Below are 16,444 nucleotides of genomic sequence, written 5' to 3' on the forward strand. Positions count from 1 at the left end.
AACGTAACGGAGAAACATGTTATTTGCAAGTGGTTGAAAAATGTTGAACTACAATTGTGTCAGAAAATAATCTGGTATTTATTTATTTATTACAATAATCAACAGACAGAATCTATGCCCTAATGATATTTAAGTTGGTTAATATTTCTTAAAGTTACGTTTAATAGCTACCCTACATAAATTGAAATCAAAGCCCTCTGCCACTCTGTTGAACATTCTGAGCAAACCGGATATACTACCGTAGGTCGCGTAATTTGTTCGCCGGACGGGTATACGCAGCAAATTTCGGTTCCGCAGACTTCTTGGAGGCACCTGTAGTTGGAATGAACGGAGCAACGCCGGCCACTCTGTTTTCGACGTCAGGACATCAGACACTAGCATAGCACGGGCGACATTGCGGCGAACAGCTAAAGTGTCTAAAATGATTAGAAGGCATCTACTATCATAGCTGCGTGGCCGAAAAGGATCCCTCCTCGGCAAGCGTCGAACAGAAAAGCGCACAAACCTGTGCTGTACAGCTTCAATTCTGTCGACAACAATTTGGTAGTAAGGACTCCAAACTTGACAGCCGTACTCAAGAGTTGAACGTACCAGCGAGCAGTACAAACACTTCAAGCAATATATGTCATTGAAATCTTTACCGATTCGAAACAAAAAGCCCAGACTTCTGGAAGCTTTGCCAACAATATATGAAATGTGCTGCTGGAACGATAGTTTGCTGTCTAGAAGTACCCCTAGATCTTTGATACAGTTGGTTCTCTCGATGGAAGTATCCAAGAGTTTATAATCGAACAAGATCGGTTTCTTTTTTCTTGAATAGGTGATAACGGCACATTTATTTGGGTTCACCTTCATGCAATTAGCAATACACTATTCGGCAAAACTATCCAACTGTTGCTGAAGTAGGCGGGCATCTGCAGTCGAGTTGATTATAAAATAAATTTTCACATCGTCGGCGAATGACGAACGCGGAAGGTTCAGCTTAAAATTGACGTCATTAAAGTACAAGAAAATCAACGGCCCCAGGTGGCTACCTTGAGGAATCCCAGATGGCGCGTCGAATTTGCGCGAGAAATGATCACCAATTTTTTACTGCTAGCTGGCGACCGATTAGATATGACCGCAGCCAACTGATTATTCTGCCGCCAAACCCCAAATTCTCCATTTTAGAAATCGAAATTTCGTGATTAATGCTGTCAAACGCTGCTGTCAGGTCGAAATATATCGCATCTGTTTGTTTGGCGCTATTGAAACCTTCCGTTATATAAGCCGTGAAAGTCAACAGGTATTATAATATCGAGTAATTTTCAAGGGTAGATTAGAAGATCAATCAATGAATAATTCTGCGGTTGGACCCATGAACCTAGTAAAAAAAAGTGGATGTGATAACGAAAAATATATTTTGGGCGGGACGAAGTTTGCCGGGTCAGCTAATAATTTATAATATTAGACATTTGCAAAAAAGTGACAGTCAAACCAATTATAAAATGTTTGCGTTAGCATATTCGGTAAAAAACAAGCATTTTATAGTTTTTTCAACTATTTTTTTGTTGTTTTCATGTTAAGTGCTACAAATGGTAAGAATCTACAATAAATGGAGAAATAAAATGATATTTTATGCAGAAATCTTCATTAAAATTAGTGTTCGGAATATGAATCAAGATTCTACGCATGATTCAAATTGCGAACACTTAATTTTTTAATGGGAATTTACTGAACTTTGATGTTATAAACAGTTTAATATTCAAAACCCTGACATTCATTGGGTTGTAGACTTCATTTTAACATCGATACCGATATTGCGCCCTTGGTCCTGAAAGCATGTAAACTATACGGAACAAATACAATCCATAAACACGAAAGCAAAATCCAATTTTTTGCGAGCATAACTTTTTCCAAAAAAGACTAGCTAATTAACTTTAATTTGATATACCGATCATATAAATCGGTCCAGTTTAAAAGTCATGATTTTTTTTAATTACATTTTTGCTGTTCGGAATATGAGTCAGTGACAAAAATGGTGTTCGGAATTTGAGACAAAAGTGATTGAACTTTTTTTCAGTTTTTCACCATGAATATGTATTTGTAAATCAAATTTATTTCGCGAAAGAGTACCATTTTGAGTAATGAGACACTGTTTAATGGCCATCAAAGCTTAAGTGTTCGGAATATGAGACAAAACGGTACTAATTCCTACAGTCGTATCGGATGCCGTGAGAGGTTCATTTTATGTATGTGAGAGGATGAACTGGAAGTGACAAACGATAAACGAAACTGGCCAGTTTTTCAGACATTAGCACATATTTATAGATATTTCAGATTTGTATCGCATAATAGAGGCGAATGAACTGAAAGTTTGAAGCCTATCAAAAACAAAGAATGAAAGAAAGAAAGTATCGCATAAATTAGAGAAAAAAAACATCTGGCATCCCAGAAATTTTATTTATTTCGCTCAGAGAGGTCAGATATTTGTTTTGCTAACACTGCCGTTCTACGCATAGTTGTCCCATGTTTCAAAATCGGCAACTGAGAAAAACGTCATCAAAGTTTTCTATCATATTTGGCTACCAGAAGCTTCAAGCATTTCAGTTTAGCAATTTAGCTGTTTTTTTTATAATCAGAAAACTATTGTTTAATGAAATGTGAGCAGATCCCCTCACCTGAATCAATCGATCTTGGTTACGGGCTTAAATACTCATGGGGGGACAGTTATACCTAGAATATCAACATGGGACAATTGAACTTGATGTTGTTTTTTGTTATACTGGGAATAAACAATAAGTTTTTTTGTGTTTTTTTCCGAAAGATTATGCATAAAAACATCGTTTTATGAAGAAGGGAGTGATCTACAACACCTTTGCAGAATATAAACCTCATTGTTATTAAGCATTCGCTAACAAGGTGCACACATGTTCGCTAAACTTTTTTTTTATTTGTTTGAGAATTAGTTCGTTCTTTCGAATCAGAAATGAGTGCAATAGCCTTGCTGAAAGCGTGACATACAATTCTTGTACTTTTATTTATTAGCTTACGGTTTTCATAGTGTATGAGGTTATGCATTGGCAGAAAATCAGACAGTCGACATAAGTCAGACATCTGAAGATTCGCCCTAGGGGATGTGATTTAACGCGACATTTTTTTTTTTGTGCGCTGTCGACACCTCAAGACATATTGACGATTGTCACCTAGAAATCCCAATTCATGTGACAGTAGGTCACGTAGATTTGAGAGCGGGAATACGGTTAGAGTTAATTCAAATGAGATTTCTCACGGCATACACCTGGTGGAATCGCATGACATACGTGACAATTGTCATCTCACCTCACACGCCACGCAGAATTAGGCCGATTATGTGAGTATGGGTTGTTTTAATTTACATTTTGAAATATTTTTTTCTCTATCTATAAACTATTCTCGATCCTAATAGGAGGAGAATAGAAAAGCAGCAGAAATAACACGTAATCTCAAGATATAGGAACATAAATACTATTTTAATAATTATTATTTAAGACACAATAAAAATGTTTGAAAACAACGGAGTTATTTTAAAGAAATCCCTCAATCCTCCAAGACACTTTATATCCTTACTACATACTTTTTTAGAAACCAGCATGCTTATCGATGCTCTAAGAAAGCCAGCTCAATCTGGCCTCTCAATCCCTTCGGTGAAATCAATTATGCCATTTTGAATAACTGTTTAACTGTTTAACACATACTGGGTTTCCAAATCAACTCAATAAACTCAAATGGGATTTCAGATTTTTTTTTAAATCTAGGCAAAGTGCGGGAAGTCTGGACTGGACAAAGGACGGTCTAGATATCTGGATGCTTTTCCAAAGTCTGGAAGATTTCAGTCAAATCTGGGAGTCTGGTAACCGCGGGTTAAGCGGGTGAACTTGACATAATTTTCTCATCAAAATTCAATAGAATAAATAGATGTAAAATTGTATAAATATTGATTTAATTGTAAATATGTTAATACAAATTACTCACATATATTGTAGTTGGCAATAACTTTCTGAAAAAAAATTCGCACGTTAATGATAAAACAAATTTTAAACAAACAGTGTTATGAGATGAACCTGGTGACTTTCTTTCTATTTAAAAATTGAATTAGGAAAAAACAACTTGTAAATTGAATTACGGGTCAACTCGAAATTGTGGAAAAAGTACAAGTCGAAACTGATAATTAGCTCTTGCATTTTGTTTCTGCTACATCCACTTGGAGATTGAACTAATATTATTAGTGTAAACAACTTAAAATATTAGATTTGTAAATTTGTACTTCTAGATTCATTATGCAACAGAAATGTACAAGTTACAAGTTAAAAGACTAATGTTATTATTGAAATTTCGATTATGCAACAGGGTCCAGGTGTTAGGATTGGCTTATTTTGTTTCATCTGTCAAAAAATTTCTATCTAAGTATAGTATTCCAGTGCTAGATCATCCTCGATACTGTCTGGCTGTAATGACCAGAATTTCATTCGGAAAGGGAATGTCGACGTTGTCATGTACGTGGTCGGAGGCTAAATCTAACTCAACATTCATCAAATGTATCATCACTGAAAACTAGACGTTGATTTATAATTACGTCATCCAGACAACAAACGAATGGATAGCACAATGACTTAAGTCCAAAGATCCAGTTGAAAAAAGGCTTACGGTTTTCATGGAGTATGAGGTTATGCATTGGCAGAATATCAGACAGTCGACATAAGTCAGACATCTGAAGATTCGCCCTAGGAGATGTGATTTAACGCGACATTTTTTTCCGCGTATTCTAAAGACACATGTCGATTCACTCAACCTCGGGAGATCATGTTCAATATTTCCGATAGCAGTTTTTCCGGGATGGATGAGTGCAGCGCAGTGTAGCGCTAATAAACGAAAATTTGTGCGCTCTTGTGTCCCGTCGCTGACTTTCGTCTCCGTGTATATCCGCGTGTTGTGTACAAACAAGTTAGCACGCCCACGCTGCAATGATTGACGGGCGGTTTTTGTATCAATGAACTGCTGTTATTTTTAGATTTTGAATGAAAATGCTTTTACTATACACCTACATCCGAGCGGAAAGGCGAAGTGGAACGAGAAAAAAATATACCGCGGCAAACAAAATATGACCATAACATCGGATCTCCTACACTCTCGAAGACCACCACCGAAAAGAAACGACAACAAATACATTACGTGCGGTGCGGAGACGGTTAGTTTGGTCGCCGAAATGTCGAATATCCGAGGATGACGACAACGACGTCGACCCTCGTAAGCGGAGTGTCATCGCGTGCCATTCATCAAACGTATAACAGTTGTTTTGGATTAAGTCTTCCCGCACAAGATTTTGAGACCATCATATTACACCGTTGCACACCCCAGAGGAAGCAGACAGACACAGAAAGGAAAATAATCAGTGGATTAAAAAGTCACCTGACCAGCCAGTGGTGTTTGTGTTGAGTGATCTTGGCAGTTATTTTACGACTGAAGTACCCACGCAAAGACCCGATTTTCATATTGACGCAGTATACGACTACGAGATTTGCGCCTTGGAAAATTGAAAGAAAGTGGAGGGAATAAATTTGTGATATCATCACGTTCTGGTTTCATTACATCCGGCAACGATACGCATTAATTCTTAGTTTGATCGGACAAGATAGACGGTTTCTCCTGCCGGATCCAACAATGATTACATAAGTCACATGAGCAATCATGGTTATGGAAGATTTACAACATTCGCAATGGTTCTCGACTAAAATAAAATTTACAAATTCTATTCGCGGCAGCTGAACCGACCTCCTCTCGGATCTTGGGAACGGCACTACTTACCGAATTTTTAGTAGTACCAAACGAAAGGCTAACAATTTGGTTGTATGGAGACCTTATTCCTGCTCTTTCCATTCTAGCGTTTTGGTGCCATTTTGTGTTTTCAGTGCTTCAAAAAATGAAAAAATTGATTTTTGAACTGTTCGGAAAATGAATTAAATTAAAATTACAAAAATGTTGACTGCTTATGGTCTGCTCTTCAAAACAAGCTACAGTGACTTAAACTCGTAATCGTACTCCACCATGCAGATCTCTATTCCCTTATTTTGGAAGTCGAAAACAAGCTTTCGGAACATTCTATTTAGATAAAATTATAATGTCATATAACAGATAAAAGGTTTGTTGTCTGTTTTCAAAATAATGGTTTCTATTTCTCTAAAAATGGCGAATGTATGTGCTAATGTATGAAAATAGACTCAAATTCATAATCGTACGTTGGTTGAAATATCTACTCGATTTCGAAGGTGTTGGCCAATTTCCGAATTCCATCATTAGTATGGTATCCCTTGTTCATTGCAACTATCTTTAGCTGTTTTTGGCCTTGTCTTCGAGTTTTTTGGTGTATTCGAAAGGAATATTTATCAGTTTTTTCATCAAGTGGTTAATAAATCGTTATTTTTAGAAATTTAATGGTTTCTAAATTTCCTACACAGATAACTTCCTCAGTTTTTTTTATTGGGATTGATGTCGGTAGATTGTGGAGGAATATCAATAACGATTCAATCGATCCCAAGATGAAAACCTCTCAAAATCTATAATACGCTCGACTGTAGCGTGATGCAGCACAGATGGTCGAATTTCTTCTGTGATGTTCACAGAAGGTGGTGTAGAGAATGGCCAATCACACTCGGATTTCAGTAAGAATTTCGGCCCGTCGAACCATTGGCTCTCTTCTGAAAAGTATGGACCACATCCTCATTTGGTTGCTTCGTCAGCAGAGTTGAAGCGTGACCGTATCCACCTCCATTCCGTAGCATTCGTATTTTCCAGTATTTCTCCCACACGGTGAGCTACGAATGGCTTGAAATTACGGGGATCCGATCGTATCCAGTGCCAAGCTGTAGTGGAATCGGTCCACAGAATCCGCCTTCCAACACTTATTGTGTGATTTTCCTGCACAAATTTTAGCATGCGTGTTCCAAGAACACAAGCTTGAAGCTCAAGTCTTGGGATAGACATAGGCTTAAGAGGGGCAACCTTAGCTTTCCCAGATACCAGGGAGCAGCGTATAACTCTCTTTTCATCCTTGACACGAAGGTAAACGGCACAGGAGTACGCCGTTGGACTCGCATCTACAAAGACGTGCAGTTGGCCCCGTTTGTAGGTTTGTTCGTTTGCTCGAGGAAAGTAGCATCTTGGGATTCTTATTGTAGACACGAACTCAATCATTTCCACCCATTTTCTCCAACGGTCGTAGGACACGTCTCCAATAGCTTCATCCCAATCGGTTCCTGCGCGCCACAAATCCTGAATCAGGACCTTACCGTTTATAAGAAACGGCGCAAGCAGTCCGAGCGGATCAAACAGCGTTATCACGCATCGAAGTACCTGTTGTTTGGTTGGCACGTCACCCCTTTCGATTAGAGCTCGTACCTCGTCGCTCATTCGTGTAGAGAAGCAAAGCTCATCCATAGTTGGCTTCCAGAGCATCCCTAGGACTCGTTCCGTTGCTTCACCAACTCCAATGTATAAGTTCTTGCTGTCAACTGCTTTAGTTTCTCCCAGATGTCGCGGAATTTCATTACAGTTTGAGTTCTAATTGCGTAGATTGAAACCTGAAACCTACACTTTGCACATCTTCCGTTACCTGCTTCGCTTCCTCGACACTACCGAAGCTATCCAAGTAGTCATCGACGTAGTGACTTCGAAGAATACCATCCACGGCCCGAGGGAACTGTTCTGCATGTTCTTTTGCGTTCAGGTTTTTGACGAACTGTGCCGACGCAGGAGAACAAGTTGCTTCGAAACATGACGAACACCTCCAATGGCTGTGTTTTATATTTCCGGTACAAAAAGCAGAGCGCATACTTGTCTGCCGCTCGTATGAAGATTTGGTGGAACATCTCCTGTAAATCCGCATTGACTGCCACCCAGAACTGACGAAATCGATAGAGAACTGCACGCAATGCTGTGAGCTGGTCCGGACCTTTTAGCAGCATACTGTTCAACGAGACGCCTCCAACTTTTGCTGAAGCATCCCAAACAACCCTCACTTTCCCGGGCTTGTTGGGATTGGTCACAACACCCAAGGGTAGAAACCGTGTCCTCGCTGGATTCGCTTTCTGGAATTCTTCCGGCGTCACAATTGAGCATAAGCTTTATCTTGGTATTCTTGGATTTGTCGATGGAAATTCTCGTGCAAAGCAGGATTTTTGTCAAGTTTACGCTCGAGGCATTGCAGCCTACGCACAGCCATGGGATAGCTATCGGGAAGATGGATGTCGTCTTTTTCCACAGTAGGCCTGTTTCAAAATGGTCATTCACCCGTTTCGTTGTCTGCTCTAGCAAGTGTTGTGCTCGTTCCTCTTCCTTGCTGAGAGCGACGTGAATCGTAGTTCCTGTCTCTTCTACAGCGAAAAACTGCTTCAAAGTTTCCTGTATTTCACTGCTGCTGTCACACTTACAGACATGGAAGCTGTAAGCTTCCGTTAGTTGCTCTACTTGTTGTCCGTACACGCACCATCCCAATCGTGTTTTTACTGCTCCTTGATAGCTCTGTATTGGAATTTGCCTCAGATATGGATATCGTTCAGCAGCTTTGCCATAGTTGAAACTCTGACTTGGTAAATTGAGATTTTCGACCGTTCTCGCGTTGGCCAGCTTGAACTGCCGCATCTGACCTACTCCTGATATTACAACTGTAACCACTTTAGAGTTCTTCTCCATGCGAGATGTGTTCCCAGTCCATCGTAGGCAGAGCGGTTGCGAACTTCCACTTATCCCTAATTGAGTCACTAATTCACCTTCGATGAGCGTCAGCTACGAGCCTTCGTCCAGGAACGCGAATGTGTTTATCCGTCCTGTGATACCGTAGAGCGTGACGGGAACGATTCTGAAGAGGACACCGGAATCGACAAAGCGATGCGTATGGTTCTCAGCGACCCGAGGAATCAACTGCACTGGCGTCCTTCCATGTAGTAGCGAGTGGTGACGGTACTGGCAACCACTCACGTTGCAACGGCTGTCGCCACGGCAAGATCGCTTTCCATGCGCAAAGATACAGATATGGCAAACACCCAATGATCGAATCCGCTTCCATCGTTCGTTTACACTGAGCGATTTGAAAGCATCACACTCTCGCATCTTATGTCCAGATTTGTTACAGTTGATACAGTCACCAGGCTTCGTTGTTTTTGTCAACGTGGATGGTAGTGCGACATCTGTCGCGTGGGAGTTCACATATTCTCTGGATCTACTACCGCTTTTCTTGTGCTCTGGCTCGTAGTTCACCACACTCGTTGCATCTTGCACCAAACCTGTCATGTATTCCGCAAACGTCTTTAAATTTACGACACTAAGTCCTCGTTTGTAGACTGCCCACATCATCTTCTGATCCGATGGTAATTTGTTGACAAGCTCTTGGAGCAACGCTGGATTCGCCAGATGATCGCGCTGATCCGCCGCTTCGATGTGGTCACACAGTTCCTGCACTGCCAATCCGTACTCAATCAAACCTTGCAACCTGTCAGATCGAGGAGAGGGAATCGAACGAACTTTATGCAAAAGAGCGTTGATGAGAAGTTCCGGACTAGAGATGGGCAAACCGTTCATGAACTGTTCAAATGAACTAGTTCACCAAAAAGAGTGAACGAACGGTCGTTCTTTTTTACTTGGCAACAATTCACATGAACTGCTTACCCAGTTCAGAACGAACTGTGTACGAAGACCGCTGGCTGAACTGTGTATACAGTTCAGTTCAGAACGAACTGAACGGTGAACGATGAACTGTGTATGCAGTTCAGAACAAACTGTTTACGATGACCGCTGGCGGAACTGTGTATACAGTTCAGAACGAACTGACCGCTGGCTGAACTGTGCGTACAGTTCAGAACGAACTGTGTATTGGCGATCTAACGTACAAATCTACACCTAGGCGGCGCTGCGGTGAAAGTGATGATGATTTTAAATTTTGCCATGTGAGCTTATGGAAGGTTTGTAGTTCTTTCCACAAATTACAATGTTATAATCATAAAAGAATATTTGATTGCGATGAGTTTGCAAGAAATTTAATTCTGCCCAATTTTATATATAACATGTTATTTATTTACCTATAATTTACTATAAAAATGTTGACAATGGTTGAATTAAAGAAGGAAATTCGAGAGCACAATCAAACACAAGTAGAAAAATGCACGATTCCTACATGTGAGAACTACCTTGGAAAACCCGGAAGTAAATATACGTAATTTGTTTTTTGAGTATTAGGTTACATTAGCATCATTTTCTTAGTTCAAAAACAAAATCCAGATGTCTCACCGATCGTTTACGTTTTGCGTTAGATCGCCAATGGTGATCGGTGTATAAGAGCAAGGCGAGCGAACGAGTTATGCACGAATGCTGCTGCAAGGTAAATAGCCCTCAAATTAACGAATGGAAACAAACGAAAGCCCCATGAAGTAACAAAAATAAAATGTTTTCATAATAAAACGCAATACACGACACAGGACACGATGGTTCTTAAATTGGATTGTTCGATTATTTATCAAATAAAGTTTTAATTTCATATTTTGACGTAGGACTACGTCTAACCGGAAGATATAGGGGGTGAAATGGAAATCTAGGCACTGAACAAGTAGGAAAAAATGCAAGATTTGGAACGCTTATAACTCGAGCATTTCTCAATAGATCGCAAAGGTTTTTGCATCAATTGATAGGAAATATATCTACGCATCTATCATAACGAATAACATTTAAGTTTTCTTGAGATAAATAATTGAATAATTGTGAAATATCAAGCATTGTCAAAATGCACTATGTGCCCATTTTTGATTGGTTCATTTTGTGCTCCTCAAATCGTACCGACCAAAACGGGCAACCAGAGCAGCAGCGAAATAGAATGAAGCACGATTGGAAAGGAAAAAGAAAAAAATGAACGAAACATTGGTCGCAGTCTCACACATGCGTAATTCTCGAGCCAGCCAGTCAGCTTAAAAATCCCCGCTCCGGTGCCGTAACGATCATTTTCATTCAAACCGTACACCACATCGGTTCGCATCACAACACATCAACAAACCAACCCAAGCAGCCATGTCTGGACATGGTATAGGAGGAAAAGTGAAGGGAAAGGCAAAATCCCGCTCGAACCGTGTTGATCTGGAGTTCCCCGCAAGGGTAGCTAGGCCGAGCGCGTTAGTACCAGTGCACCAGTCCACCTAGCCGGCGTTATATAGTTTCGGCCGCCGAAGTGATCGAGTTAGCTGGCAAAGCTGCTCGCGACCCGCATTCGGAACAGAACACATTCGGTTCGGTGGACAGCAAGACAACAGGCAGTTGCAGCGAGTGGCGAGTGGCAAACGCAATCGCAAAACGGCATCAGGTAGCAGAAGAAAAAAGTTTGTTCTTTATACAAACTGCTTTGGTGGCAAATCCAGAACAAGGCGGCATCGAGGGCGTTCGAAATGGTTTTTTTTTCAAAACCACTAGTACTAAGTTTTCTAAATTGGAACCATTCCATAAAACAAGGCGCTTTTCAGGGCCATTAAACCTTCCAAAAAAGAGTTTAGGAAATACAGTTCAATGCTTTCTAAAACAATATCCAAAATCATAATAAAACACAAATTGATTTTTTCATAATTTGTTTGCCAGGATATGATGAGTATGTGAATTTGGCAGTTGTTCTGAGCTTATTGATTTTCACCAATTCTTAAATTGCTTCTAGATTGAAAGTACAGTAATTTACACTTATCTCGACATTTAGCTAATTGGACGGACCTGTAATGCGACATATTTAGTTGGACATTTTTGTAAACATAGAGTTCGGGGTCCAAATTATGACCCCACATTGAAAGTCGACACTGTACCACTATCATCGCAAATGTTCAATTACAGGTTAAAATTACCTCCAATCCGACACTGAGTGGTGGTAATACGACGTGCCATTGAATGTAATTTATTGTACAATATGTCACGAGCTGGATGGGAAGAAATTTTCCAACTGTGAAAGCTATGGCGAGTGGCAATCGCAATCGCTAAACAGGAAGGTTTAACCGAACAAGATGGGAATATCGAGTGATAACAAAAACACAACACCCAAGGTTCTTTTCAGAACCATCAACATATTCATAAAGAGTAAACAGTAAACTAATCCATTTTTCAGGTAGATAGGTAGGTATTCACGTAGGAGAAGAAAATAAAACAATATATTTAAAATATATATTTAACAAAAGCTGTCCCCTTTGTATAGTCCTACGTCACTCCGGTTATGTCCCCGACATTACCCACCCGTCTTTTTAAGTTGAGGGTAAATATTTCAGTAAGATATGCAATCACAAAAAAATACAATTGAAAGCGAAACGATTCAAACAGTATTTTTAAAAAGTAAATAAAAATTTGTGTCGCTGTTTTCATATTATATCGTATTGTGCTTGATAATTTCGAGAAAGTCTTTCGCGTTTTGGTACAGTTTTGCTATAGCGTTATTGCAAAACATTGTAGAAAAACAGCGCAACGCTAGTTTGTGCTGAAAATAATAAATCATGGTTCAAACTAGATCAAAATTTCAAAATCATTGTTTGCTAAGTATTTTGCTAAGATATTTTTAACAAAATTCGGACACAGAGTTTTGCTAACAAACAGCATTTTATGGATGAAAAGAACAGTCCTACATAACATTTCACACTTTTTTTTAAAGGGTGTGTCACATCAAATTGCATCACGGAAAAAACGCTGTAGAAATTCGCCCAGTAGACCGATCCTATTCAAAATTTTAGACAGTAAAATAAAAACTATTAAACAACTTTTGGCATTTTCTTTTTATTCATACTTCGAGCCCAAGCCCGTATGCTCGCACCTTCCTCTTTACCCCGTCCATAAGGTTCTGTACAACGTCAGGTTGTAGTTTTTTTTGAACAGAAATCCATTTTCTCTTGAAGTCCGCCTCCGATTTGACAACTTTTGGGTTCTTCCGGAGGGCCTGCTTCATAATCGCCCAATATTTCTCTATTGGGCGAAGCTCCGGCGCGTTGGGCGGGTTCATTTCCTTTGGCACGAAGGTGACCCCGTGGCTTCGTACCACTCCAACACGTCCTTTGAATAGTGGCACGAAGCGAGATCCGGCCAGAAGATGGAACCAAAGATTGGTATGTTGAAGGTGGTTGCACTGAAGTCGGCATCGACGATGTTTGCTGTAGTGTTGGCTGTTTCGAAAGTGATGGCTGCACCAGAGGCGGGTGCATCGAGGGTTGTTGTGTTGAAGTTGACTGCGCCAAAGACGGCACTATCGAATGCGGAGGCACTATGGGGTGCTGTAGTGGAGAAGGCTGTACTGAAGGCATTTGTAGCGGTGGAAAAGATAACGTCTTTGGATGTTGCTTTGGGATAGCACCGAGTGACATTGCTCTGGGTTGTATAAGAACATCTTCAGTTGTTCCATGAACATTCAGTGTTCCTACTTGAGTATTCTGATGGCGCCGCCGGTAAACGACACGCTGTCGACTGTATTCCTTGCATCTACTTTCTGCATAATACCGTCTGTTGTTGCAAATTGGTCGACTGCGAAGATATTGGATCCACTTGCGCCAAACAACGTTCTAATTTCCCGCACAGATCTCGAACCATGTCCATGGCCTTCTCTCCATGGTCACCTTCAGCCTGGATTGCCTTCAGTGCATTCAGTGCATTCGAATAATCTACACTATCAGTCTTATTCAGCACGGAAATAGTCGGGTCACGAAGGGGAGAACTGTGTTGCTGAATTTCCAAATCTGACGGTAGTCCCGAAGGTAATTCTTCATTTATTTCTACTTCAGATCTCACAGAATACACTTGGGTTGAATTTGGGTTATGCTGCTGGACCGTCGAGGCAGCTGGCAGTTGATCATCTCCTGTCGCGCTCGACCGCGGATCCGCGCTGTTCCCAATCCAATCGTGGACTCTCCTCACACTATCCTCACGACTAACTCGGCTTCTTCTCTCCTCTTCAGCTGCAATCGTAGCTTCCAACAATTTACGTTGCTCCTGCAAGAATTTTCTTTCCAACTCCACATCCGTACGCTGCTTTTCTGAATCCTGACGTTCTCGTAGTCGTGCCATACTTTCTGCCAGATTCGATGAGGCTCTACTCGTATTACTGACCCTCGACGAAGGACGAGAGGATCGTTTGCACCGGGCACATAACCACATACGATCAGCAATTGAGTCTGTGACACCTGCACAACTGAAATGCCACCATATGTCGCATGAATCACATTGGACCATGTTATCCGCTTCATCGGGTCTGTGGCATCCAGCACAGCCATCCTTTTTTGTGGAAATAGAATGATGACTCATCGCTGCGAGAACGAATTCTTTGAAGTTTGTCGGGATCGATTCAAAGGTAATTAAATTCACCGTTTGAAACTAAATTAAAGTGTAAACTTTTTATAATGCTATTTCTATCTCATACGTAGCAGAACCGATCTATTTACTTCAGGCTTCTATTGTTTATAATCCTCTGCTTGATCGACACTTGTGATTACACCGTAGCTATCGGTGTTATCTCGGTATGTTCATTGTTTGCCAGGGTTGCCAAGTCCATTGCTACTGCGGCAACAGGTTAAATTATCCAAGGTTTCGCTTTGTTTGCATCTTTTATGAGCTTTTTGTTTTTTGTTTTTGAGATTTTTAATATCACGAGTAAACCATACTGGTGTTTTTGAATTTGTATTAAGTTTTTTCTTTCTTGTTGGAACATGTTCGTTTATGATTCTATACAGTTTATCATCAAAAATTTCAACAGCTTTGTCTATGTTCCTTTCATCTTTAAGTAGAAATGACCCATTTATATCATTAAGCTTACAATAAATTTGCTCGTAGTCTGCCTTACTGAAAATTTATCCCAAAATCACAATCGGCGGGACGTGTACTTGTGCTATTGATAAATAAAGAGTATTCTATAGCGGTGTGGAATTTTTCATTTTTCCAAAGAGGACATTCAGCTTTCGAAACATGGGATTCTTCTGCAATTAGTAAACCACAAGTCTAGGAAACAATTTAGTTCATTTGAAATAGGATCGATTTGACATAGTCCAAGTTGGCTTGTTTTATCAAAAATAAGTTGCACTGTCTCATTTTGGCCTACAATCGGGAGTATGATTGATTCGTTCTCCTCGTCTACAATGAAATCAATTGTATTTTGATTGAAGTCCCCGTAAATATGGATTTTAATTTTAGGGTCGAGTTTATCAATGAATGACTCTGCGATATTTAGAAATTTCTCATAAGAATGTTTTTTGGCAAAATTAGGAGGGAAATAGATAGATACATGTGTTTGGCCATTAATACATACTTTCACCCACACATCATCAAATTCTTTATATTGTTCACTAGGAATACGAACTGCGTTTAACAGTGCATTAACAGCAATGAGTACACCACCCCCGGTTTTTTATCACTTTCACTGTTTAAATCTCGATCACACCTAAACACGTTAAAATTGCTACCAAATAATTCTTCACCTTTCACTGTGTCGTTCCAACTGGTTTCAGTGCCCAGTATTACATTGTACATGCAAGCATTAACTGTTATATATATTTGTTTCATTTTCGCCGCACTACGCATTCTATTTTTAATTTTGACAATAAATTAATATTTCATGTAAAACAGTATGAACTAAATCTTCATCCGAAGAATTCGTCAGAAACCGTCATCGGTTCCGGGGGAGTACCTGGTTTCAGTTACTTCCATAGCTGCTCCACCCGCAGCAAAGCTTCCATGGAAAACGAGCATGCTTGATAATTTGAATTAGTCAGCTCGATCATTTTCGCCCACTCCATTGCTTCGAGAAAAACAGCAAACTTTTTTACAACCTGTATTCTTCGAACAGTAGCTTCCGCCTGGGCTCATTACCTGTTGGAGGTTTAACCGCTGGGAATCAATTGGAGAAAATAAAGTTGAGTCGTCTAGTCGAGTTGAATATATATTACAGAATGAAAAAAAAATATATCCAGGTTGAAAAGTTACAATAGCTGCTATACAAAATATATAGCAACGAAATGATGTTGCATCAGTACCGATTGCTTTGATAACTCAACACGAAAAACTTGAAAATTGAAGCTTTTAAAAGAGGTAAATTCCATCTTTTTTTTCCAATTCGTTTATTTGTAAGGCTCAATCGCATAAGCTTTGCGGAGCCGCTAACTCAAGTTTTGTTTATACAAAAATTTCATCTCAAATCTATGTTTAGTAGGTTTCGACCGATTACTCGCGGTTTACTCGAGGTTAGAGGGGCAACAATTTTTGTGGGACGGGTCAGGTTAGGGATATGGATATGAGGTATCATTGTCTCAACCGAGGGTTGCTGCACGCACTGTAGCATTGTGCATAATGACCAGGGATAGCATCTGGTGTTCGACTAGCTGTCGAGGGTGGGCGACGGTGAGATGAGGGGACAAGACAAACAAACTAATAACGAAAAAGAAAAAAAATA

This window comes from Toxorhynchites rutilus, chromosome 2 (genome assembly GCF_029784135.1).
Source record: "Toxorhynchites rutilus septentrionalis strain SRP chromosome 2, ASM2978413v1, whole genome shotgun sequence".
Lineage (NCBI taxonomy): Eukaryota > Metazoa > Arthropoda > Insecta > Diptera > Culicidae > Toxorhynchites > Toxorhynchites rutilus.